Source organism: Triticum urartu, chromosome 5 (genome assembly GCF_003073215.2).
Source record: "Triticum urartu cultivar G1812 chromosome 5, Tu2.1, whole genome shotgun sequence".
NCBI classification, from domain to species: domain Eukaryota; kingdom Viridiplantae; phylum Streptophyta; class Magnoliopsida; order Poales; family Poaceae; genus Triticum; species Triticum urartu.
In genome coordinates, this window is record NC_053026.1 from 369246515 (window position 1) to 369273564 (window position 27050).

Here is a 27050-nt window from a genome sequence, read left to right on the forward strand (position 1 = left end):
GTTTATGCATTTTTTATTAAAAGTTGACATGAGCATATTATGAAGCATTAGTCATCGTGGTGGAAACAAAAGGGGTGCCACAACAACGAATCCAAAAATGGTGCCATGAGAACATATCGGTTCCGGTAGCTCATGGAGAGACCGGGGCAAAAGGAAAAATGACGTGAGCATGTCATGCAAGATGCTGGGGTGATCCCGGTAACCGAATTCCCACGGGTTAGCGGCAAACGAAGAGGACCGAGCAAGCAGCGATTTGACCATGGTGCAAACATGGGTATCTCATACAATACATCACATGCATATGGTCCACGCGCATCGTTCCGGCGGTTATACCTTCCCAAAAGTGCAATTACGGAGTGGTTCGAGTCTGGTAAAGGAAGTAGGCATTCTCACGACGGTAGTGGTACACGGACGTCGTGGAAATAGTTGTTCACGGGTCATTGTGGGCAGTTGTCCTTCTCGTGGCGACAGTAGTGGAAGTAGTTGTACTATCGATCCTCGGCGATGGTAGTGGTACTAGTGATCTTGGCGACGTTAGTCATTCACGTTCTTAGTCGCACAAGTTTCCATAGATGTTCGGGGGTCACGGCGAGGGACTTGACGTCCGCGGGGTCTTCGACGACGGTGTTCGTACTTGTCGAAATCCACAAAGGGGTCTTGGCGTTCTTGGCGATTCCAAAGATGGCGGTAAAGGTACTTGGCACATCACCGCGTAGACGGACTTGAGGGTCATCAACGTCGGGGTACATTGGGGTCTTCGGACTTGTTGGCTTGATGTGGTCGGTGAGGACGGCTAGCAGGAGGTGCTCGTGGACGTCGGTGTTGCGTGTACGTTCATCGAAACGGGACTCGACGAAAACCCCAAAGATGTCCTTGGCATCTCATGGTTCGGTGGTTGTGGAGTCGGCGTCCATGTAGTCGATCTTGCCGGTCTTGATGGTCCGAAACAAAGCAACACAAGGACCTGGGTGGGCAGCAGCAAGGAGGTGATGGCAGAGCAGCGGGTCTCGGTGGCCGGCGTCGTCGGATCTCGCGGATGGGAGGCTGATGCCTCGGGAGCTCGTGGGATCGAAGGTCAACGGCGCTGGAGTTGCTGCTGCTGTTAGAGGCGAAGCAGTGCGCAGTTCAGGCAAAGCGGAGGTAGCGGCGGTGGGGCTTGGGGCTGACAACGAGGATCCGGGCGAGGCCGGTGTTCTCCGGCGTGGTGGCGACGGACTTGGGGCGGAGGAGGCAAGAAGGCGCGGCGGCGGCCTGGACTCGGGAAGGAGGCCGAGTGCTGCAGGCGCGCGACGATGATGGCGACTCCGTTGTCGGCGGCGTCGTTGGCCCGAAGTAGGGGAGGCGGCGCTGGCGGCGCTTGGCGGCAGTGAAGCTCCAAGGCAGCGCGCGGACGATGGGTGCGGGCACGGGAACGAGGTAGGGCTCGGCAGAGGGAGGCCATGGCAGAGGAAGGCAACGCGGAGCAGAGGCACAGAATGGGGTGAGGAGATCGGGCGCGGACGCGAGAGGATTTGCGGTCTGCGTGCGGTTCCTGTGGGTGGCGGCGCGAGGAATATGGAGATCGAGGAGAGGGATCGATGGGGATGGGGTTCGAGCGTGGCTGGGCCTAGGGTTAAGCAGCGGAGGCTGGCTGGGCCTTGGCCTTGGGCCGGCACGAGGAAGAGAGTCCCAGGCTGAACAGTGAGGCCCAAGGGGCACTGCTGCTATCTCTCCCTCTCTCTTAAAAATCTTATTTACTTTAACAGAAAAGAAATTAGAGAGAGGAGAAGAAAGAGAGGGTTAGGGAAGGATTTGCGCATAGGGATAATTTCCCCGGACTCACAAAAATGTGCTCATTCCGCGAAAATAGAAATGGCCAAGATTGAAAGATTAAATTCAAACTCATTTGATTTAAATTCAAATGATTTGAATAGGTAGTGAGGTTTGGGAAGGTCCAAAAATGTTCAGTTTTTTAGAGGAGCCTCAATAAAAGAGATAAGAATTGTGGACAAGATTTGAAGGTCAAACTTGAAGAGGAATAGGCATGGGAATTATTTTGCATGTGTGTTATGGTTGATTCCAAAAGAATGGAATATTTATTATAGCTCCCTAATATTGGGAGGATATGTTATGAAGAGAATCACCATGTGAATTCCCTCGGTTTGAATGGAGCAAAGATCCATGCCATTTATTTAAGTGAGTTTTAGTTAGCTTTGAGAAAAAGATGGCATGATGACATGATGCAATGCAAGAAGCAAAACAAATCGCATGATGAAACTCGGAAACAAGGAAGGCATCTGAAGCTCCGGTCTTGGGGCGTCACATTAAACACATAGCTACTGGTACAAACCCTCAGCCCCGAGGGTGTACTACTCCCTCCTCATCGTGGTGGCCGCTGGGATGATGAAGATGGCCACCGGAGATGATTCCCCCCTCCGGCAGCGTGCCGGAATGGGGTCTAGATTGGTTTTCGGTGGCTACAGAGCCTTGCGGCGACGGAACTTCTGATCTACATTAACCCCGAGGGTTTTCGGAATATTTGGGAATTTATAGGGCAAAGAGGGGGTGCGGGAGGCCACCGAGGTGGGCACAACCCACCTGGGCGTGCCTGGGCCCCCAGGCGCGCCCCGGTGGGTGTTGGGGAACGCAATATTTCAAAAAAATTCCTACGATCACGCAAGACTTATCTAGGAGATGCATAGTGTAGGATCGAAAGTATGTCTAGAGGGGGGTGATTAGACTACTTGACCAAATAAAAACTTAACATCTTCCCAATTTTAGTTCTTGGCAGATTTTAGCTATTTTAGGACAAGTCAAGCAATCATCACACAATTCAAGCAAGCATGCAAAGAGTATATTGGCAGCGGAAAGTAAAGCATGCAACTTGCAAGAATGTAAAGGGAAGGCTTTGGAGAATTCAAACGCAATTGGAGACACGGATGTTTTTCCCGTGGTTCAGATAGGTGGTGCTATCCTACATCCACGTTGATGGAGACTTCAACCCACAAAGGGTAACGGTTGCGAGAGTCCACGGAGGGCTCCACCCACAAAGGGTAATGGTTGCGCGAGTCCACACAGGGCTCCACCCACGAAGGGTCCACGAAGAAGCAACCACCCACAAAGGGTCCACGAAGAAGCAACCTTGTCTATCCCACCATGGCCATCGCCCACACAGGACTTGCCTCACTAGCGGTAGATCTTCACAAAGTAGGCGATCTCCTTGCCATTACAAACTCCTTGGTTCAACTCCACAATCTTGTCGGAGGCTCCCAAGTGACACCTAGCCAATCTAGGAGACACCACTCTCCAAGAAGTAACAAATGGTGTGTAGGTAATGAACTCCTTGCTCTTGTGCTTCAAATGATAGTCTCCCCAACACTCAACTCTCTCTCATAGGATTTGGATTTTGTGGAAAGAAGATTTGAGTGGAAAGCAACTTGGAGAGGCTAGAGATCAAGATTCATATGGTAGGAATGGAATATCTTGGTCTCAACACATGAGTAGGTGGTTCTCTCTCAGAACATATGAGTTGGAATGGTGTATGTGTTCTGATGGCTCTCTCATCGAATGAAGAGGAGGTGGAGGGGTATATATAGCCTCCACACAAAATCCAACCGTTACACACAGTTTTCCAATCTCGGTGGGACCGAATCAACAAACTCGGTCGGACCGAAAATGTAAACCTAGTGACCATTAGAGATTTTCGGTGGGACTGACATGCAACTCGGTAGGACCGTTATGGTTAGGGTTTGGGCATAACGTAATCTCGGTGAGACCGATTACACAATCTCGGTGAGACCAAATTTGGTAATTAGCTAACTAGAGAGTTGGTCAGGCAAACTCGGTGGGACCGATTTGCTCTTTCGATGAGACCGAAAAGTTACAAAGGGGAAACACTGAATTTACATTGCAATCTCGGTGGGACCGATTCGCTCTTTCGGTGAGACTAAGAAGTTACGAAAGGGAAACAGAGAGTTTGCAATCCCATCTCGGTGAGACCGAGATCCCTATCGGTAGAACCGAATTGCTAGGGTTTGGCAGTGGCTTATGACAAGTGAAACTCGGTGGCGCCGGATAGGAAGAATCGGTAGGACCGAGTTTGGCTTAGGGTTTAGGTCATATGTGGATATGGGAAAGTAGTTGAGGGTTTTGGAGCATATCACTAAGCACATGAAGCAAGAGGCTCATTAAGCAACACCTCATCCCTCCTTGATAGTATTGGCTTTTCCTAAAGACTCAATGTGACTTGGATCACTAAAATATAAAATGAAGAGTCTTGAGCTTTTGAGCTTGAGCCAATCCTTTGTCCTTAGCATTTTGAGGGTTCCACTTTCACATCCATGCCATGCCAATCATTGAGCTTTCCTGAAATAATCATCTTGGAATAGCATTAGCTCAATGAGCTATATGTTGTTATGAATTACCAAAACCACCTAGGGATAGTTGCACTTTCACATAGCAACAAGAGGGGAGAGTGTGTCCACGTACCCTCGTAGACCGAAAGCAGAAGTATTATGTTAACGTGGTTAATGTAGTCATACTCTTCGCGATCTAATCATGATCCAACCGATCAAGTACCGAACACACAACACCTCCGAGTTCTGCACACGTTCAGCGCGATGACGTCCCTCGAGCTCTTGATCCAGCAGAGGTTCAGGCATGTAGATGAGTTCCGTCAGCACGATGGCGTGATGACGGTGTTGATGATGTGATCTACGCAGGGCTTCACCTAAGCACTACGACAAGATGATCTGAGGTGTAATCTGTGGAGGGGGGCACCGCACACGGCTAAGGCAATTGATCTTGCGCGTTCTAGGGTGTCCCCTTGCCTCCGTATATAAAGGAGGAGAGGGGGAGGCCGGCCGGCCCCTGTAGGGCGCGCAAAGAGAGATGAGTCCTACTAGGACTCCAAGTCCTAGTAGGATTCCACTTGGTGGAAGGGGGAAGAAGGAAGGGAGAGGGAGAGGGGGAGGGAGAGGGAAAGGGGGGCACTGCCCCTTCCCCTAGTCCAATTCGGACTGCCAAGGGAGGGTGCGGCCAGCCCCTTGCGGCCCTCCTCTCTCCACTAAGGCCCATGAAGGCCTATTAGTTCCCCCGGGGGGTTCCGATAACCCTCCGGCACTCTGATAGTCACCCGGTACCTCTCAGAACTCATCTGGTGTCCGAATAACATCGTCAAATATATCATTCTTTATGTCTCGGCCATTTTGAGACTCCTCGTCATGTCCGTGATCTCATCCAGGACTCCGAACAACATTCAGCTATCGAAACACATAACTCATATAATACAAAATCGTCATAGAACGTAAAGCGTGCAGACCCTACGGGTTCGAGAACTATGTAGACATGACCGAGACATCTCTCCGGTCAATAACCAATAGCGGAACCTGAATGCTCATATTGGTTCCTATATATTCTACGAAGATCTTTATCGGTCAAACCGCATAATGATACGTCTCCGTCGTGTCTACTTTTCCAAACACTTTTGCCCTTGTTTTGGACTCTAACCTGCATGATTTGAATGGAACTAACCCAGACTGACGTTGTTTTCAGCAGAATTGCCATGGTGTTATTTATGTGCAGAAACAAAAGTTCTCGGAATGACCTGAAACTCCACGGAGCGTATTTTTGGAAAAAATAAAAAATACTGGCAAAAGATCAATGTCAGGGGGCCCACACCCTAGCCACGAGGGTGGGGGCGCGCCCGCTACCTCGTGGCCCCCTGGAGCTCCTCCGACCTCAACTCCAACTCTCTATATGTGTGTTCGAAGAGAAAAAAATCAGGGGAGAAAGATTCATCACGTTTTACGATACGGAGCCGCCGCCAAGCCCTAAACTCTCTCGGGAGGGCTGATCTGGAGTCCGTTCGGGGCTCCAGAGAGGGGAATCCGTCGCCATCGTCATCATCAACCAACCTCCACCAATTTCATGATGCTCACCACCGTGCGTGAGTAATTACACCGTAGGCTTGCTGGACGGTGATGGGTTGGATGAGATTTATCATGTAATCGAGTTAGTTTTGTTAGGTTTTGATCCCTAGTATCCACTATGTTCTGAGATTGATGTTGCTATGACTTGCTATGCTTAATGCTTGTCACTAGGGCCCGAGTGCCATGATTTCAGATCTGAACCTATTATGTTTTCATGAATATATGTGAGTTCTTGATCCTATCTTGCAAGTCTATAGTCACCTACTATGTGTTATGATCCGGCAACCCCGAAGTGACAATAATCGGGACCACTTCCCGGTGATGACCGTAGTTTGAGGAGTTCATGTATTCACTATGTTAATGCTTTGGTCTGGTACTCTATTAAAAGGAGGCCTTAATATCCCTTAATTTCCACTAGGACCCCGCTGCCACGGGAGGGTAGGACAAAACATGTCATGCAAGTTCTTTTCCATAAGCACGTATGACTATATTCGGAATACATGCCTACATTACATTAATGAATTGGAGCTAGTTCTGTGTCACCCTAGGTTATGACTGTTACATGATGAACCACATGCAGCATAATTCTCTATCACCGATCCATTGCCTATGAGCTTTCCATATATTGTTCTTCGCTTATTTACTTTTCCGTTACTATTGTTATCATCACTATAAAATACCAAAAACATTACTTTTGCTACCGTTACCTTTTGCTACCATTACCACTACTATCATATTACTTTGCTACTAAATACTTTGCTACAGATATTAAGTTATCCAGGTGTGGTTGAATTGACAACTCTGCTGCTAATACTTGAGAATATTCTTTGGCTCCCCTTGTGTTGAATCAATAAATTTGGGTTGAATACTCTACCCTCGAAAACGGTTGTGATCCCCTATACTTGTGGGTTATCAATACTATTTTCTAGCGCCGTTGCCGGGGAGCATAGCTCTATTCTTTGAGTCACTTGGGATTTATATCTGCTTATCATTATGAAGAACTTGAGAGATCCAAAAACCAAGATTTATCCCTCAACTACGAGGTGAGGTTAGGAACTGCCATCTAGCTCTGCACTTGATTCACCTTCTGTTTCGAGTAAGCTTGCGACACCTAAACCTGCTTCTGCTATTAATTCTGATATGTCGCATATTGTTGATGATGCCACTTCTGCTATGCATGATACTTATGATGAAACTACTTCTATGCCTGATACTACTGTGCCACTCGGTGAATTTCTTGATGAACAACTTGCTATGGCTAGAGAGAATGAAATTATTGAAACTGATAATACTGATGAATGTGATTATGAAGGCTCTCCTAATAAATATGAATTACCTGTTGTGCCTGAGGGCTATGTTATGGATGAAGAAACTAAAAGAGACTTTCTTGCTTGCAATGATAGAAGTGATCTTAAGAAATTATTAGCTAAGCTTAAACAAAAAACTCTGAATTCTAGAATGAAACATGATCTTGCTTATGCTACTTCACCTATATTTGTTATTGATAAGGATTATGAATTCTCTATTGATCCTAATATAATGACTTTGGTTGAATCTGATCCTTTTTATGGCTATGAATCTGAAACTGTTGTGGCACATCTTACTAAATTAAATGATATAGCCACCCTGTTCACTAATGATGAGAGAACTCGCTACTTTTATATCCTTAAAATATTTCCATTCTCATTAAAGGGTGATGCTAAGATATGGTTTAATTCTCTTGATCCTGGTTGTGTGCGTAGTCCCTAGGATATGATTTATTACTTCTCCGCTAAATATTTCCCTGCTCATAAGAAACAAGCTGCCTTAAGGGATATATATAATTTTGTGCAAATTGAAGAAGAGAGTCTCCCACAAGCTTGGGGGAGGCTTCTCCAATTACTTAATGCTTTGCCTGATCATTCTCTTAAGAAAAATGGAATACTTGATATCTTTTATAATGGACTAACCGAGGCTTCCAGAGATTACCTGGATAGTTGTGCTGGTTCTGTTTTTAGGGAAATAACACCGGATGAAGCTGAAATTCTATTGAATAATATGTTGACAAATGAAAATAATTGGACACTTCCTGAGCCTATTCCTAAACCAACTCCGAAGAAAAGGGGTGTTCTATTCCTCAGTCCTGAAGATATGCAAGAGGCAAATAAATCCATGAAAGAAAAGGGTATTAAAGCTGAAGATGTTAAGAATTTACCTCCAATTGAAGAAATAAATGGTCTTAATTTACCTCCTGTTGAAGAAATATATGGTTTTAATCCATCACCTATTGAAGAAACACATGTTCTTGATAACCCGACATAGGTAGTAAAGGTAAATTCTCTCTATAGATATGATAAAGCTGAAATCCCATTTACTAAGTTTGCTAGCCCATGCTTAGATGAGTTTTATAAATTTATGGTTAAGCAAGAAGACTTCAATGCTTATTTTGGTAGAGAATTAAAACGCAGTGCTGATATGCTAGAACACTTGGGTGATTATATGGCCAATGTCAAAGGTGAACTTAAACTTATTAGTAAACATGCTTCTATGGTTACCACTCAAGTAGAACAAGTACTTAAAGCTTAAAATGATTTTCTCAATGAATTAAATAGTAAGAAAAATGATAATGTTGTTAGAGTTATGACTAGAGGTGGTAAAATGACTCAGGAACCTTTGTATCCTGAAGGCCGCCCTAAGAGAATTGAGCAAGATTCTCAGAGAAATAATATAGATGCACCTAATCCTTCTAAAAGGAAGAAAAAGAAAAATGGTAGGACTTTGCATGCTTCTAGTGAACCTATTGCTGAAACACCTGAGAATCCAAATGATATTTCTATTTCTGATGCTGAAACTCAATCTGGTAATGAACATGAAACTAGTGATAATGTAAATGATAATGTTCATGTTGATGCTCAACCTAGTAATGATAATGATACAGAAATTGAACCTGCTGTTGATCTTGATAACCCACAATCAAAGAATCAACGTTATGATAAGAAAGACTTTGTTGCTAGGAAACACGGTAAGGAAAGAGAGCCTTGGGTTCAAAAACCCATGCCTTTTCCTCCCAAACCATCCAAGAAAAAGGATGATAAGGATTTTGAGCGCTTTGCTGAAATGATTAGACCTATCTTTTTGAGTATGCGATTAACTGATATGCTCAAAATGAATCCTTATGCTGAGTACATGAAAGATATTGTTACTAATAAAAGAATGATACTGGAAGCTGAAATTTCCACCATGCTTGTTAATTACACTTTTAAGGGTGGAATACCTAAGAAGTTAGGAGATCCAGGAGTACCCACTATACCATGCTCCATTAAACGAAATTATGTTAAAACTGCTTTATGTGATCTTGGAGCCCGTGTTAGTGTTATGCCTCTCTCTTTATATCGTAGACTTGATTTGAATAAGTTGACACCTACTGAAATATCTTTGCAAATGGCTGATGAATCAACTGCTATACCTGTCGGTATTTGTGAGGATGTGCCTGTTGTGGTTGCTAACATTACTATTTCAACGAACTTTGTTATTCTTGATATTCCCGGGGACAATAGTATGTCTATTATTCTTGGAAGACCCTTTTTGAATACTGCAAGGGCTATTATTGATTGCACCAAAGGCAATGTCACTTTTCATGTTAATGGTAATGAGCATACGGTACACTTTCCGAGTAAACAACCTCAAGTCCACAGTATCAATTCTATTGGAAAAATTCCATCAATTGTTTTCGGAGGTTTTGAATTTCCTCTTCCTATTATCAAGAAGAAATATGATATTCTAATTACTGGGGATGTGCATATCCCCGTTGAGGTAACCTAGTGTTATTCAAAAATTCTCAGGTTCCATGTTAATCAGAATAAGTTTGTTAACAAGACTTGATCAACCTTGTTAGTGGATTCCATTTGATGAGCATGAGATGGATGAATTTAGAAGACACAACTCTCTGTACCCTCCTTTTACTTTCTGTTATTTATATTAAATAAAGTAAAAATAGTATTTTATGTCTGTTATTTGAATTATACGTGCAATATAAAAATACCCCAAAAATAAAAGTTCTCCAAATGCCCTGAAATTTAAATATGATTTTTTCTGGAATATTTGAGAATATTTGGCACTGAGAACACAGCAGGGGGCATCCACCTGGCCACGAGGGTGGAGGGCGCGCCCTACCCCCTGGACGCGCCCCCTGCCTCATGGGCCCACGGTGGCCCTCCTCCACTTATTCCTGCACCCACACACTCCTTCTTCCTCCCACAAACACCATTATCCAGCTCAAGCATGAGTTCTAGCTCATTTTGCTGCGATTTTCGATCTCCTTGCTCAAAGCACCTCTCACAAAACTGCTTTGGGGGATTGTTCCTTGGTATGTGACTCCTCCATTGGTCCAATTAGTTTTTGTTCCAGTGCTTTATTCATTGCAAATTTTTGCTGCCTAGGTGACCATGTTCTTGAGCTTGCATGTCAAATTTATATGGTTCCAAGTAGTTCTAATCCATGATACAGGCTCTAGGCACGTGTAGGAGTAGTTGCTATCAATTTTGTTGAGTTTGGTTTACTTTTATTTGAAGTTACTATAAATTTCAGAAATTTTTCAAAGGAAGAAATATGTTTAGGAAAATGTACCAAGGCGGTTCTTCAAGGAAACAAGGACCCAGGCTTGCAATGCGTGATGCTGATGATGAGCCACCAAGGGACACTCCAGTGCGGCCTTGTGAATGGCCTTCAGAGGACTTCATGGATCGAGCAAGAATTAAGGAAGAATTTAACGCATATTTGCGTAAAGCTGATCTTGTGAGCTTCGAGGCGGAAAAGTGCCGCCAGTACCACTATCTCACTAGTTCCTTTGTGAGGAGGTTTGAATTTTCATCTTCATGCAATTCTCAAACTGTCATGTTTGATCTTTATGAAAATTCTTATACTATGGACTTAGAGGACTTTACCCATGCTTGCAAACTTCCACAATGGGGTAGTGCTAGTGAACCTCACAAATCTGAATTTAGAGATTTTCTTGCTAGTATAACTGTGGGGGAATGTAGAGATATAGCATAAGCTACCATAGGGAGCATTCACTTTCCTACTATACATTATTTTGCTCTCTTCATAGGTAGATGCATTAACGGTAAAGATGAAGCATGTCACATGTGTGTCCCTGACCTCAATATTCTTAGGAGTGCTGTGTTAGGAGATATATCTTATAATTTGGGAGCTATTGTTGCACGTAGGTTGCATCTTAATAGATTTAATGGAGATTTGTTTGGTGGAATTTATGCAACCCGCATAGCTAATTTTCTTGGTATAACCATACGTGAGGATGATATTGAGTTGCCTCCTGCTTATTTGGATTATGAGGCTATGGTTCGTCATCAGTTTGTTGAGAGGAACGATCAGTTCCTCCAGTACCGACTAATCTTTGACAGACGACGCACCTATCACGTCGCTCTCCCTGCTTCTACTTTCTTTGACTTTCAGGCAAAAGGGAGATATTTTATAACCAGAGAGGAGGAGGAAGAGTATAAGAGGAGAGATGAGATAGCTCACCTCCAAGCTGCAGCCCACGATGCAATGACTATTGCATCTCAGTACGACCCCAGTTACAACTTTGTGTTGGGTTTCGTAGTAATTTCAAAAAAAATTCCTACGCACACGCAAGATCATGGTGATGCATAGCAACGAGAGGGGGAGAGTGTGATCTACGTACCCTTGGTAGATCGACAATGGAAGCGTTAACTTGGTTGATGTAGTCGTACGTCTTCACGGCCGACCGATCAAGCACCGAAACTACGGCACCTCCGAGTTCTAGCACACGTTCAGCTCGATGACGATCCCCGGACTCCGATCCAGCAAAGTGTCGGGGAAGAGTTCCGTCAGCACGACGGCGTGTTGACGATCTTGATGTTCTACCGTCGCAGGGCTTCGCCTAAGCACCGCTACAATATTATCGAGGACTATGGTGGAAGGGGGCACCGCACACGGCTAAGAATATGATCACGTGGATCAACTTGTGTCTCTAGGGGTGCCCCGTGCCTCCGTATATAAAGGCTCAAAGGGGGGGGGGGCTGGCCGGCCAAGAGGTGGTGCGCCAGGAGGAGTCCTACTCCTTCCGGGAGTAGGACTCCCCCCCTTTCCTAGTTGGAATAGGATTCGCGGAGGGGGGAAAAGAGGAGAGAGAGGAGGAAGGGGGGCCGGCCCCCTCTCCTTGTCCTATTCGGACCAAGGCGGGGGAGGGGCGCGCGGCCCATCTCTGGCCACCTCTCCTCTCTTCCACTAAGGCCCACTAAGGCCCATATACTTCCCGGGGGGTTCCGGTAACCTCCCGGTACTCCGATAAAATCCCGATTTCACCCGGAACACTTCCGATATCCAAACATAGGCTTCCAATATATCAATCGTTATGTCTCGACCATTTCGAGACTCCTCGTCATGTCCGTGATCACATCCGGGACTTCGAACAAACTTCGGTACATCAAAATGCATAAACTCATAATATAACTATCATCGTAACCTTAAGCGTGCGGACCCTACGGGTTCGAGAACAATGTAGACATGACCGAGACACGTCTCCGGTCAATAACCAATAGCGGAACCTGGATGCTCATATTGGCTCCTACATATTCTACGAAGATCTTTTATCGGTCAGACCGCATAACAACATACGTTGTTCCCTTTGTCACCGGTATGTTACTTGCCCGAGATTCGATCGTCGGTATCCCATACCTAGTTCAATCTCGTTACCGGCAAGTCTCTTTACTTGTTCCGTAATACATCATCCCGCAACTAACTCATTAGTTGCAATGCTTGCAAGGCTTCAGTGATGTGCATTACCGAGAGGGTCCAGAGATACCTCTCTGACAATCGGAGTGACAAATCCTAATCTCGAAATACGCCAACCCAACATGTACCTTTGGAGACACCTGTAGAGCACCTTTATAATCACCCAGTTACGTTGTGATGTTTGGTAGAACACAAAGTGTTCCTCCGGCAAACGGGAGTTGCATAATCTCATAGTCATAGGAACATGTATAAGTCATGAAGAAAGCAATAGCAACATACTAAACGATCGGGTGCTAAGCTAATGGAATGGGTCATGTCAATCAGATCATTCAACTAATGATGTGATCCCGTTAATCAAATGACAACTCTTTGTCCATGGTTAGGAAACATAACCATCTTTGATTAATGAGCTAGTCAAGTAGAGGCATACTAGTGACACTCTGTTTGTCTATGTATTCACACATGTATTATGTTTCCGGTTAATACAATTCTAGCATCAATAATAAACTTTTATCATGATATAAGGAAATATAAATAATAACTTTATTATTGCCTCTAGGGAATATTTCCTTCAGTCTCCCACTTGCACTAGAGTCAATAATCTAGATTATACTGTAATGATTCTAACACCCATGGAGCCTTGGTGCTGATCATGTTTTGCTCGTGGAAGAGGCTTAGTCAATAGGTCTGCTACATTCAGATCCGTATGTATCTTGCAAATCTCTATGTCTCCCACCTGGACTAGATCCCGGATGGAATTGGAGCGTCTTTTGATGTGCTTGGTTCTTTTGTGAAATCTGGATTCCTTCGCCAAGGCAATTGCACCAGTATTGTCACAAAAGATTTTCATTGGACCCGATGCACTAGGTATGACACCTAGATCGGATATGAACTCCTTCATCCAGACTCCTTCGTTTGCTGCTTCCGAAGCAGCTATGTACTCCGCTTCACATGTAGATCCCGCCACGACGCTTTGTTTAGAACTGCACCAACTGACAGCTCCACCGTTTAATGTAAACACGTATCGGGTTTGTGATTTAGAATCGTCCAGATCAGTGTCAAAGCTTGCATCAACGTAACCGTTTACGATGAGCTCTTTGTCACCTCCATATACGAGAAACATATCCTTAGTCCTTTTAAGGTACTTCAGGATGTTCTTGACCGCTGTCCAGTGATCCACTCCTAGATTACTTTGGTACCTCCCTGCTAGACTTATAGCAAGGCACACATCAGGTCTGGTACACAGCATTGCATACATGATAGAGCCTATGGCTGAAGCATAGGGAACATCTTTCATTTTCTCTCTATCTTCTACAGTGGTCGGGCATTGAGTCTGACTCAACTTCACACCTTGTAACACAGGCAAGAACCCTTTCTTTGCTTGATCCATTTTGAACTTCTTAAAAACTTTGTCAAGATATGTGCTTTGTGAAAGTCCAATTAAGCGTCTTGATCTATATCTATAGATCTTAATGCCTAATATGTAAGCAGCTTCACCGAGGTCTTTCATTGAAAAACTCTTATTCAAGTATCCCTTTATGCTATCCAAAAATTATATATCATTTCCAATCAGTAATATGTCATCCACATATAATATCAGAAATGCTGCAGAGCTCCCACTCGCTTTCTTGTAAATACAGGCTTCTCCGAAAGTCTGTATAAAACCAAATGCTTTGATCACACTATCAAAGCGTTTATTCCAACTCCGAGAGGCTTGCACCAGTCCATAAATGGATCGCTGGAGCTTGCACACTTTGTTAGCTCCCTTTGGATCGACAAAACCTTCTGGTTGCATCATATACAACTCTTCTTCCAGAAATCCATTCAGGAATGCAGTTTTGACATCCATCTGCCAAATTTCATAATCATAAAATGCGGCAATTGCTAACATGATTTGGACAGACTTAAGCATCGCTACGGGTGAGAAGGTCTCATCGTAGTCAATCCCTTGAACTTGCCGAAACCCTTTTGCGACAAGTCGAGCTTTGTAGACAGTAATATTACCGTTGGCATCAGTCTTCTTCTTGAAGATCCATTTATTCTCAATTGCTTGCCGATCATTGGGCAAGTCAACCAAAGTCCACACTTTGTTCTCATACATGGATCCCATCTTAGATTTCATGGCTTCAAGCCATTTTGCGGAATCTGGGTTCACCATCGCTTCTTCATAGTTCGTAGGTTCATCATGATCTAGCAACATGACTTCCAGAACAGGATTACCGTACCACTCTGGCGCGGATCTCACTCTGGTTGATCTACGAGGTTCAGTAGTATCTTGTCCTGAAGTTTCATGATCATTATCATTAGCTTCCTCACTAATTGGTGTAGGTGTCATAGAAACAGTTTTCTGTGATGCACTACTTTCCAATAAGGGAGTAGGTACAGTTACCTCGTCAAGTTCTACTTTCCTCCCACTCACTTCTTTCGAGAGAAACTCCTTCTCTGGAAAGGATCCATTCTTAGCAACGAATGAATTGCCTTTGGATCTGTGATAGAAGGTGTACCCAATAGTCTCCTTTGGGTATTCTATGAAGACATATTTCTCCGATTTGGGTTTGAGCTTATCAGGATGAAACTTTTTCATATAAGCATCACAATCCCAAACTTTAAGAAACGACAACTTTGGTTTCTTGCCAAACCACAGTTAAGATTGTGTCGTCTCAACGGACTTAGATGGTGCCCTTTTAAACGTGAATGCAGCTGTCTTTAATGCATAACCCCAAAACGATAGTGGTAGATCGGTAAGAGACATCATAGGTCGCACCAATATCTAATAAAGTACGGTTATGACGTTCGGACACACCATTATGCTGTGGTGTTCTAGGTGGCGTGAGTAGTGAAACTATTTCACATTGTTTTAACTGAAGACCAAACTCATAACTCAAATACTCTTCTCCACGATCAGATCGTAGAAACTTTATTTTCTTGTTACGATGATTTTCCACTTCACTCTGAAATTCTTTGAACTTTTCAAATGTTTCAGACTTATGTTTCATCAAGTAGATATACTCATATCTGCTCTATGATTTCCAACAAATTTGTTGCTCGCTCCATTATTTCGAAGAACGAAGTCTTAGTCATCTTGCCCATGAGGCATGGTTCGCAAGCATCAACTGATTCATAATCAAGTGATTCCAAAAGCCCATCAGCATGGAGTTTCTTCATGCGCTTTACACCAATATGACCTAAACAGCAGTGCCACAAATAAGTTGCACTATCATTATTAACTTTGCATCTTTTGGTTTCAATATTATGATTATGTGTATTACTACGATCGAGATCCAACGAACTATTTTCATTGGGTGTGTAACCATATAAGGTTTTATTCATTTAAACAGAACAATAATTTATTCTCTTACTTAAATGAATAACTGTATTACAATAAACATGATCAAATCATATTCATGCTCAACGCAAACACCAAATAACACTTATTTAGGTTCAACACTAATCCCAAAAGTATAGGGAGTGTGCGATGATGATCATATCAATCTTGGAACCACTTCCAACACACATCGTCACTTCACCCTTAACTAGTCTCTGTTTATTCTGCAACTCCCGTTTCGAGTTACTAATCTTAGCAACTGAACTAGTATCTATTACTGAGGGGTTGCTATAAACACTAGTAAAGTACACATCAATAACATGTATATCAAATATACTTATGTTCACTTTGCCATCCTTCTTATCCGCCAATCACTTGGGGTAGTTCCGCTTCCAGTGACCAGTCCCTTTGCAGTAGAAACACTTAGTCTTAGGCTTAGGACCAGACTTGGGCTTCTTCACTTGAGCAGCAACTTGCTTGCTGTTCTTCTTGAAGTTCCCCTTCTTCCCTCTGCCCTTTTCTTGAAACTAGTGGTCTTGTCTACCATCAACACTTGACGTTTTTCTCGATTTCTACCTTCGTCAATTTACGAAGAGCTTGGGAATCGTTTCGTTATCCCTTGCATATCATAGTTCATCACGAAGTTCTACTAACTTGGTGATGGTGACTAGAGAATTCTGTCAATCACTATCTTATCTGGAAGATTAACTCCCACTTGATTCAAGCGATTGTAGTACTCAGACAATCTGAGCACATGCTCACTAGTTGAGCGATTCTCCTCCATCTTTTAGCTATATAACTTGTTGGAGACTTCATATCTCTCAACTCGGGTATTTGCTTGAAATATTAACTTCAACTTCTGGAACATCTCATATGCTCCATGACGTTCAAAACGTCTTTGAAGTCCCGATTCTAAGCCATTAAGCATGGTGCACTAAACTATCAAGTAGTCATCATATTGAGCTAGCCAAACGTTCATAACGTCTGCATCTGCTCCTGCAATAGGTCCGTCACCTAGCGGTGCATCAAGGACATAATTCTTCTGTGCAGCAATGAGGATAAACCTCAGATCACGGATCCAATCTGCATCATTGCTACTAACATCTTTCAACATTGCTTTCTCAAGGAACGCATTAAAATTCAACGGAACAACAACACGGGCCATCTATCTACAATCAAACATACATAAGCAAGATACTATCAGGTAATAAGTTCATGATAAATTTAGGTTCAATTAATCATATTACTTAAAGAACTCCCACTTAGATAGACATCCCTCTAATCCTCTAAGTGATTACGTGATCCAAGTCAACTAAACCATGTCCGATCATCACGTGAGATGGAGTAGTTTCGTTGGTGAACATCACTATGTTGATCATATCTACTATATGATTCACGCTCGACCTTTCGGTCTCCGTGTTCCGAGGCCATATCTGTATATGCTTGGCTCGTCAAGTATAACCTGAGTATTCCGCGTGTGCAACTGTTTTGCACCCGTTGTATTTGAACGTAGAGCCTATCACACCCGATCATCACGTGGTGTCTCAGCACGAAGAACTTTTGCAACGGTGCATACTCAGGGAGAACACTTCTTGATAATTAGTGAGAGATCATCTTATAATGCTACCGTCAATCAAAGCAAGATAAGATGCATAAAAGATAAACATCACATGCAATCAATATAAGTGATATGATATGGCCATCATCATCTTGTGCTTGTGATCTCCATCCTCGAAGCACCGGGGTGATCACCATCGTCACCGGCGTGACACCTTGATCTCCATCGTAGCATTGTTGTCGTCTCGCCAATCTCATGCTTCCACGACTATCGCTACCGCTTAGTGATAAAGTAAAGCATTACAGCGCGATTGCATTGCATACAATAAAGCGACAACCATATGGCTCCTGCCAGTTGCCGATAACTCGGTTACAAAACATGATCATCTCATACAATAAAATTTAGCATCATGTCTTGACCATATCACATCACAACATGCCCTGCAAAAACAAGTTAGACGTCCTCTACTTTGTTGTTGCAAGTTTTACGTGGCTGCTACAGGTTTCTAGCAAGAACCGTTCTTACCTACGCATCAAAACCACAACGATAGTTTGTCAAGTTGGTGCTGTTTTAACCTTCGCAAGGACCGGGCGTAGCCACACTCGGTTCAACTAAAGTTGGAGAAACTGTCACCCGCTAGCCACCTTTGTGCAAAGCACGTCGGGAGAACCGGTCTCGCGTAACCGTACGCGTAATGTTGGTCCGGGCCGCTTCGTCCAACAATACCGCCGAACCAAAGTATGACATGCTGGTAAGCAGTATGACTTATATCGCCCACAACTCACTTGTGTTCTACTCGTGCATATAACATCAACACATAAAACCTAGGCTCGGATGCCACTGTTGGGTTTCGTGGTAATTTCAAAAAAATTCCTACGCACACGCAAGATCATGGTGATGTATAGCAACGAGAGGGGGAGAGTGTGATCTACGTACCCTTGTAGATCGACAATGGAAGCGTTAACTTGGTTGATGTAGTCGTACGTCTCCACGGCCCGACCGATCAAGCACCGAAACTACGGCACCTCCGAGTTCTAGCACACGTTCAGCTCGATGACGATCCCCGGACTCCGATCCAGCAAAGTGTTGGGGAAGAGTTCCGTCAGCACGACGGCGTGTTGACGATCTTGATGTTCTACCGTCGCAGGGCTTCGCCTAAGCACCGCTACAATATTATCGAGGACTATGGTGGAAGGGGGCACCGCACACGGCTAAGAATATGATCACGTGGATCAACTTGTGTCTCTAGGGGTGCCCCGTGCCTCCGTATATAAAGGCTCAAAGGGGGGCTGGCCGGCCAAGAGGTGCGCGCCAGGAGGAGTCCTACTCCCTCCGGGAGTAGGACTCCCCCCCTTTCCTAGTTGGAATAGGGATTCGCGGAGGGGGAAAAGAGGAGAGAGAGGAGAAGGGGCGGCCCCCTCTCCTTGTCCTATCGGGACCAAGGGGGGAGGGGCGCGTGGCCCATCTATGGCCACCTCTCCTCTCTTCCACTAAGGCCCACTAAGGCCCATATACTTCCCGGGGGGTTCCCGGTAACCTCCCGGTACTCCGGTAAAATCCCGATTTCACCCGAACACTTCCGATATCCAAACATAGGCTTCCAATATATCAATCTTTATGTCTCGACCATTTCGAGACTCCTCGTCATGTCCGTGATCACATCCGGGACTCCGAACAACCTTCGGTACATCAAAATCATAAACTCATAATATAACTGTCATCGTAACCTTAAGCGTGCGGACCCTACGGGTTCGAGAACATGTAGACATGACCGAGACACGTCTCCGGTCAATAACCAATAGCGGAACCTGGATGCTCATATTGGCTCCTACATATTCTACGAAGATCTTTATCGGTCAGACCGCATAACAACATACGTTGTTCCCTTTGTCATCGGTATGTTACTTGCCCGAGATTCGATCGTCGGTATCTCAATACCTAGTTCAATCTCGTTACCGGCAAGTCTCTTTACTCGTTCCGTAATACATCATCCCGCAACTAACTCATTAGTTGCAATGCTTGCAAGGCTTAAGTGATGTGCATTACCGAGAGGGCCCAGAGATACCTCTCCGACAATCGGAGTGACAAATCCTAATCTCGAAATACGCCAACCCAACATGTACCTTTGGAGACACCTGTAGAGCTCCTTTATAATCACCCAGTTACGTTGTGATGTTGGTAGCACACAAAGTGTTCCTCCGGCAAACGGGAGTTGTTGCATAATCTCATAGTCATAGGAACATGTATAAGTCATGAAGAAAGCAATAGCAACATACTAAACGATCGGGTGCTAAGCTAATGGAATGGGTCATGTCAATCAGATCATTCAACTAATGATGTGACCCCATTAATCAAATGACAACTCTTTGTCCATGGTTAGGAAACATAACCATCTTTGATTAATGAGCTAGTCAAGTAGAGGCATACTAGTGACACTCTGTTTGTCTATGTATTCACACATGTATTATGTTTCCGGTTAATACAATTCTAGCATGAATAATAAACTTTTATCATGATATAAGGAAATATAAATAATAACTTTATTATTGCCTCTAGGGCATATTTCCTTCACTTTGGATATCCGCCAGGCCATCCGTGGCATTAGACCAACTTAGGCCAAAAGCCTAAGCTTGGGGGGTACGTATTTCCCACCGACATTACATTCATGTTCACACACTCATTGCTAGTTGTCGGTGCTCATACTTTTTCATTGTATCATCCATGTTAGTTTATTTTCTCTTTTTATGCTTTCTTCTTGTGTGTTTGATAAACCTTAAGAAAAATAGAAAAAATTAGTTGTAGCTTTTAATTAGTTTACTTTCCATGCTTGTAGTAGTAATTAAAAAGAAAACCCAAAAAGATTTCTTGTCCTTCTTTTGCTTGTTGGGAGCTTTCCCGTGTATATAGTTTTATTTCTTTTCTTTTCTTTGGGGGTCGATAGGAGAAGACCATGATTAAAATTGTTGAAGTGACTCCTATATGCATTATTGTTGATTTAACCAAGAGTCCATATTGCCTTGTCTTCTCCTGTTTATTGAATGCTTGCAGATACCAGCTTAGTCCAATGCATGTGCACTATTATTATTCACATCATTCGGTCGTGCAAGTGAAAGGCAATTATGACGATATATGATGAACTTATTGAGATGAGAAAAGTTGGTATGAACTCGACCTCTCTTGTTTTTGTAAATATGATTAGTTCATCGTTCCTGATTCAGCCTATTATAAATAAACATGTTTGCAATGACAATTAGAGATTATAGTTGCTTATGCCATGCTTAATTAGCTAGGAGCTTATAATGGTTTACCTTTTGTGCCAACATGCTATTAAAATGGTTGTGATGTGGTATGATAGGGTGGTATCCTCTTTTGAACGATTCGAGTGGCTTGACTTGGCACATGTTCACACATGTAGTTGAAACAAAATCAACATAGCCTCTACGATATTATGTTCATGGTGCATTATATCCTACTCATGATTGCATTCGGTGTTGATTAATTTTAATGCCTGTTCATGACTGTTGTCGCTCTCTAGCTGGTCGCTTCCCAGTCTTTTTCTAGCCTTCACCTGTACTAAGCGGGAATACTGCTTGTGCATCCAATCCCATAAACCCAAAAGTTGTTCCATATGAGTCCACCATTGTAGCGACCAGACCTCAAATGGTCCAATCTCTGTGCTCTGCTGTCATCCCTGGATCAGTAATGCTGACACCACACAGTACTTGAAGGATTTATAACAGAGTAGCAATCACACACTAATTACATCGAGTGTCTCAAAAGAGAACTTATTACAATAAATATGGCTTAAGGCCATCTAATAACGATAACATTGGAAGGCTTGGAAGGTAAGTGAGTCCATCAACCAACGGTATCACTGAGCATAGAACCACGACCTAAAAACACCTTACTCATCGTCTGAAAAGTCTGCAACATGAACATTGCAGCCCGAAACGGGTCAGCACATGGAATATGCCGGCAATGTAACACATAGAGAGCAATGAAAGAATAAGACTATTCTATATGCATATTTGGCTGGTGGAAAGCTCTATGGTTAATTTTGCGTAAAGCCAATTTTTCCCTACTGCAAAGGAATAAATTTTATTTAACTATCATGGTGGTTGTTAAACATTGAGAGTGTAGACACGCTCTCAATCCCAATTAAACATCAACATTAAAACCCAACAAAATTAATTAGAGTAACATGATGAGATTCACATGATAATCCAAGTACTAGATACTCAAGATGTCCATAACCGGGGACACGGCTAACCATAATTAGTTTATACACTCTGCAGAGGTTTGCGCACTTTTCCCCACAAGACTCGATCTCCTCCGTTGGGATTCTCGCACTACAGGGTGTTTGAGAAACGGATGACCGATACATAGTCTTTCAGAAGCGCTAACACCTTACGAACGGGTAGACCATTACACCTACTTTCCCCTACATCTGCTAGTCTACCACTTTAAGAGTTCGCACAACTTAGTCAACTATGATAGAGCCCATAGTAGCTTGTGGCTGCACACGGAAGTTTCTAGTATGAAATAATCTCATGATCCCTTTGAGCCTGGGTGGCAGTCCAAAAGAAAAACATGCAATCGCTGGAATACCCAGGTGCCTCAATCCACCCAAATATGTGTTTAAGTTGCCACCTTAGATAAACCATTAATTTAACAAACTCACATCTGTCATGGATTTCACTCACCCAATCCATGTCTACTAGCATAGCATGGCATAATAAGCAAACGTAGAAGTAACTCCCAAAGGTTTGATAACAACAGGTAATAGGTACTACCTCATCTACTTCCCAAACCCACAATTTAATTAGATCCTAATCATGCAATGTGTGAGGATTGATCTAATGCAATAAAAACTGGGTAAAAGGAAGCATGATCAAAGTGTTACTTGCCTTGCTGATGATCCGCGAAACCTAGCGATTCGAAGTAGCAAGCGGCGCACTCCGGGTACTCTATCACAAACAAACAAGCATGCAATAAATAATCAACTAATGCACAGGTAAAACTCAAATAAGAGATCTAACCAGAAAGTTCAACTTAAGAACTCTGGTTGGCAAAAAGAATCAAATCGAACGAAGCAACGAAAGACAAACGGCAAAAGAAACAGGCTTCGTTTACTATTATGGATCCAGGTCAAATTTTACAAAGGCAAAAACTTGTTTGAGTTGGTTAAACGGAAAGAGGGTTTCGAGACGAAACTCCAGGATCTTGAATCGCCTGATTCCGATAAACGAGCGAAAAGTTATACTAAATCGAAAATCGGATCAGAAATCGCGATCAGAAAAATCACGGATTTAATCCGAGAAAAAGAAATACGACGAACAGATTAACGAACGAACATTCGTTATCTGGATCTAAACGATGAACGCGTTCGTTAAAACGAACGAACGAGTGAACACTCGCTAATTAACTAAACAGGAAAAACAACCAATCTAACGAAAAAAAGGGTCTAAAAAAACCGACGGAAAAGCCGAACGGTTTTTCTAAAAAAACGGCGGCGGCGGTCAACCTCGTCGGCGGCAAACTCCGGCGGTGGCGGCGGCGGCGCGGGCGGCGGCGGCTGGGATTGGGCTCGGCTAGGGTTAGGGTTTGCGGGGCGGCGGCGACTGGGCTGCTTGGGCCTCGGGGCGACGCTATTTAAAGCCCGGCCGGTAGGAGTCCGGGCCGGGTCCGGCTCTAAGTTGGTTTGGCTTTTTTTTAAAAATAATTACGCTCAGAGAAAAAACAAAAGAAATACTAAAAGGACTCCAAAAATCCCGAAATAAATTTTCCCCGGCTTCTAAAATCAAGCCGCACAGGATGAACATTTATTTGGGGCCTAAATGCAATTTTGAAAAACACGCATTTTTCCTAAATTCAAATAAAATAGCAAATAAAACCAAAATAAAATCTTATTTGATTTTACTATTAAATCCTCAATATTTCTTTATTTTGGGAAAGTCATTTTATTCCCTCTCTCATATTTTTATAATAGAAATAATTGATGATAAAATAAATAAAATCAAATGATCCTATTTTCAAAATTTGAGAAAACTCAAATATGATAATAACGAAATCCCCAACTCTCTCTGAGGGTCCTTGAGTTGCGTGAAATTCCTAGGATCTACCAAAATGCAATAAAATATGATATGCAATGATGATCTATTGTATAACATTCCAAATTGAAAATTTGGGATGTTACAAACCTACCCCCCTTAAGATGAATCTTGCCCTCGAGATTCGGGTTGGCTAGAAAATAAGTGAGGGTGGTCCTTCAACAAATCTTCCTCTCGTTCCCAGGTGGCTTCATCCTCCGTGTGGTGGCTCCACTGAACTTTGCAAAACTTGATAACCTTGCTGCGGGTGACTCGGCTGGCATACTCAAGAATCTTGACTGGTTTCTCCTCATAGGTCAAATCACTGTCCAACTGAATCGCTTCCAGCGGCACTGTGTCTCTCAGCGGTATATCAGCCGTCTCTGCGTGGCACTTCTTCAACTGGGAAACGTGGAACACGTCGTGAACTCCTGACAATCCTTCGGGCAATTCTAACTTGTAGGCTACTTCTCCCATATGCTCCAAAACTTTGTATGGTCCTACAAAACGTGGTGCTAACTTTCCCTTAACTCCAAAGCGCTTAACTCCTCGAAGTGGAGATACTCGAAGATAAACTCGGTCTCCGACTTCGTAAACTGTCTCCTTGCGTTTAGAATCTGCATAGCTCTTCTGCCTGGACTGGGCTACCTTGAGCCTATCGCGAATCAATTTTACTTTCTGTCAGACTCCTTAATCAGATCCGGTCCAAACAACTGGCGGTCTCCAATTTCATCCCATGTCAATGGGGTCCTGCACCTCCTTCCGTACAAGGCTTCGAAAGGGGCCATCTTCAAACTAGATTGATAATTGTTGTTATAAGAGAATTCTGCGTATGGCAAATTCTCGTCCCAACTAGATCCGTAATCTAGCGCACAAGCTCTCAGCATATCCTCCAAAATCTGATTGACTCTCTCGGTCTGTCCATCTGTCTGCGGATGGAAAGCTGTACTAAACTCTAGCCTGGTACCCAAAGTTTCATGCAACTGATTCCAGAACTTTGAGGTAAACTGGGTTCCTCTATCTGATACAATGCTCCTTGGAACTCCATGCAGACATACGATCCTGGTCATGGATATCTTTGCCAACTTAGCACCAGTATAGGTAGTCTTCAATGGAATGAAATGAGCTACCTTTTTCAAACGATCGACTACAACCCAAATCGAGTCATAGCATGAACGAGTTCTGGGCAATCCTATAATAAAATCCATGCCTAACTTATCCCACTTCCATTCGGGTATCGGCAATGGCTGTAGCAGTCCTGCTGGCTTCTGATGCTCTGCCTTTACTCTCTGACATACATCACAAACTACTACATACTCCGCAATATCCTTCTTCATTCTGGTCCACCAGAAAGTATCCTTCAAATCAAAATACATCTTGGTATTTCCTGGGTGAATTGAATATGGTGAATCATGGGCCTCTTGCAGAATTAACTTCTTGATCTCCGAATCATTAGGCACATAAACACGGTCTTCAAACCATAAGGTATCGTGCTCATCCTCATGAAATCCTTTAGCTTTCCCTTGCTCATTTTCTCCTTAATAGAAGCGATCTCCTTGTCAGTCTTTTGAGCTTGTCTGATCTTATCCATCAAAGTAGACTGAATCTCCAATGCTGCTACATAGCCTCTCGGGACTATCTCCAAACATAGCTCACGAAGATTCTCGGCTAACTCTCTTGGTAAATCTCCCGTCATTAAGGTGTTTACATGGCTTTTACGGCTCAACGCATCAGCTACTACGTTAGCCTTTCCGGGGTGATAATGCAATCTCATATCATAATCCTTGATGAGCTCCAACCATCTCCTTTGCCTGAGATTTAACTCCTTCTGTGTGAAAATATACTTCAAACTCTTGTGATCCGTGTACACCTCACGATGGTTTCCAATGAGAAAGTGTCTCCAGGTTTTCAATGCATGCACTACGGCTGCTAACTCCAAATCATGCGTAGCATAATTCAACTCATGAGGCTTAAGCTATCGTGAGGCATATGAAACAACTCTTCCTTCCGGCATAAGCACTGCTCCAAGTCCTCGACGTGAAGCGTCACAATACACCTCATAATCCTTGGTCTGATCTAGCAAAATCAACACTGGTGATGTAACCAAACGTTTCTTCAACTCCTGGAAACTGGCCTCACATTCCTCAGTCCATATGAACTTGGTATCCTTCTTCAACAACTCTGTCATAGGCTTCGCAATCTTCGAGAAATTTTCAATAAATCTCCGGTAGTATCCTGTGAGTCCAAGAAAACTCCGGATCTCTCCAACTGTTGTTGGCGCTTCCCAATTTGTCACGGTGTCAACCTTAGGGGGATCTACTGCTATACCTTCTCCGGATATAACGTGTCCAAGGAATCCAACTTCCTTCAACCAAAACTCACATTTGCTAAACTTGGCATATAACTAATGTTCTCTGAGCTTACCAAGTACCAAACGCAAATGCTCCTTATGCTCCTCTTCATTCTTCGAGTAAACCAGGATATCATCAATGAACACTACGACGAACTTATCCAAAAACTCCATAAACACTTTGTTCATCATGTTCATAAAATATGCAGGTGCGTTAGTCAGACCAAATGACATAACGGTATATTCGTACAGTCCATACCTGGTGGTAAAAGATGTCTTAGGTATATCCTATTCTCGAATCTTCAACTGATGGTATCCTGATCGCAGATCGATCTTAGAAAATACCTTAGCTCCTTGCAATCGATCAAACAGATCATTGATCACCGGTAGTGGGTACTTGTTCGTGATGGTTACTTCATTTAATCCTCGATAATCCAACCATCCTTAACGATCCATCCTTCTTCTCCACTAGAAGTACTGGTGATCCCCAAGGTGAAGAACTTGGGCGGATATATCCTTTATCCAGTAACTCCTTAATCTGCTTCTTAATCTCTTCCAAATCCTTTGCGGGCATCATATATGGTCTCTTAGATATTGGCCCTGTGCCTGGCAAAAGCTCAATCAAAAACTCAATATCTCTATCTGGAGGCATGCCTGGCAACTCCTCTGGAAATACATCAGGGAAATCCTTTACTACTGGTACTTCCTCCTGTACAACTTCTGTTAACGAATTTACTTGAGTCCTCTTCGGCACATGCCGGGATACATACTTGATCCTTCTTCCTTCTGGGGTGGTAAGCAAAATTGACTTACTGGCGCAATCGATGTTTCCCCCATACATCGACAGCCAATCCATACCCAGAATTACATCCAAACCTTGTGATTCCAAAATGATTAAATCCGAGGGAAACACATGCCTACCTATACTCAATGGCACTTGAAAACATCCCTTACTAGCCATATACTCCGCTCCTGGTGAGCTTACTAGCATATGTGTTCTAAGAACTTTGGTGGGCAGGTTATACTTATCCACAAATCCCCTTGATATGTACGAATGCGATGCACC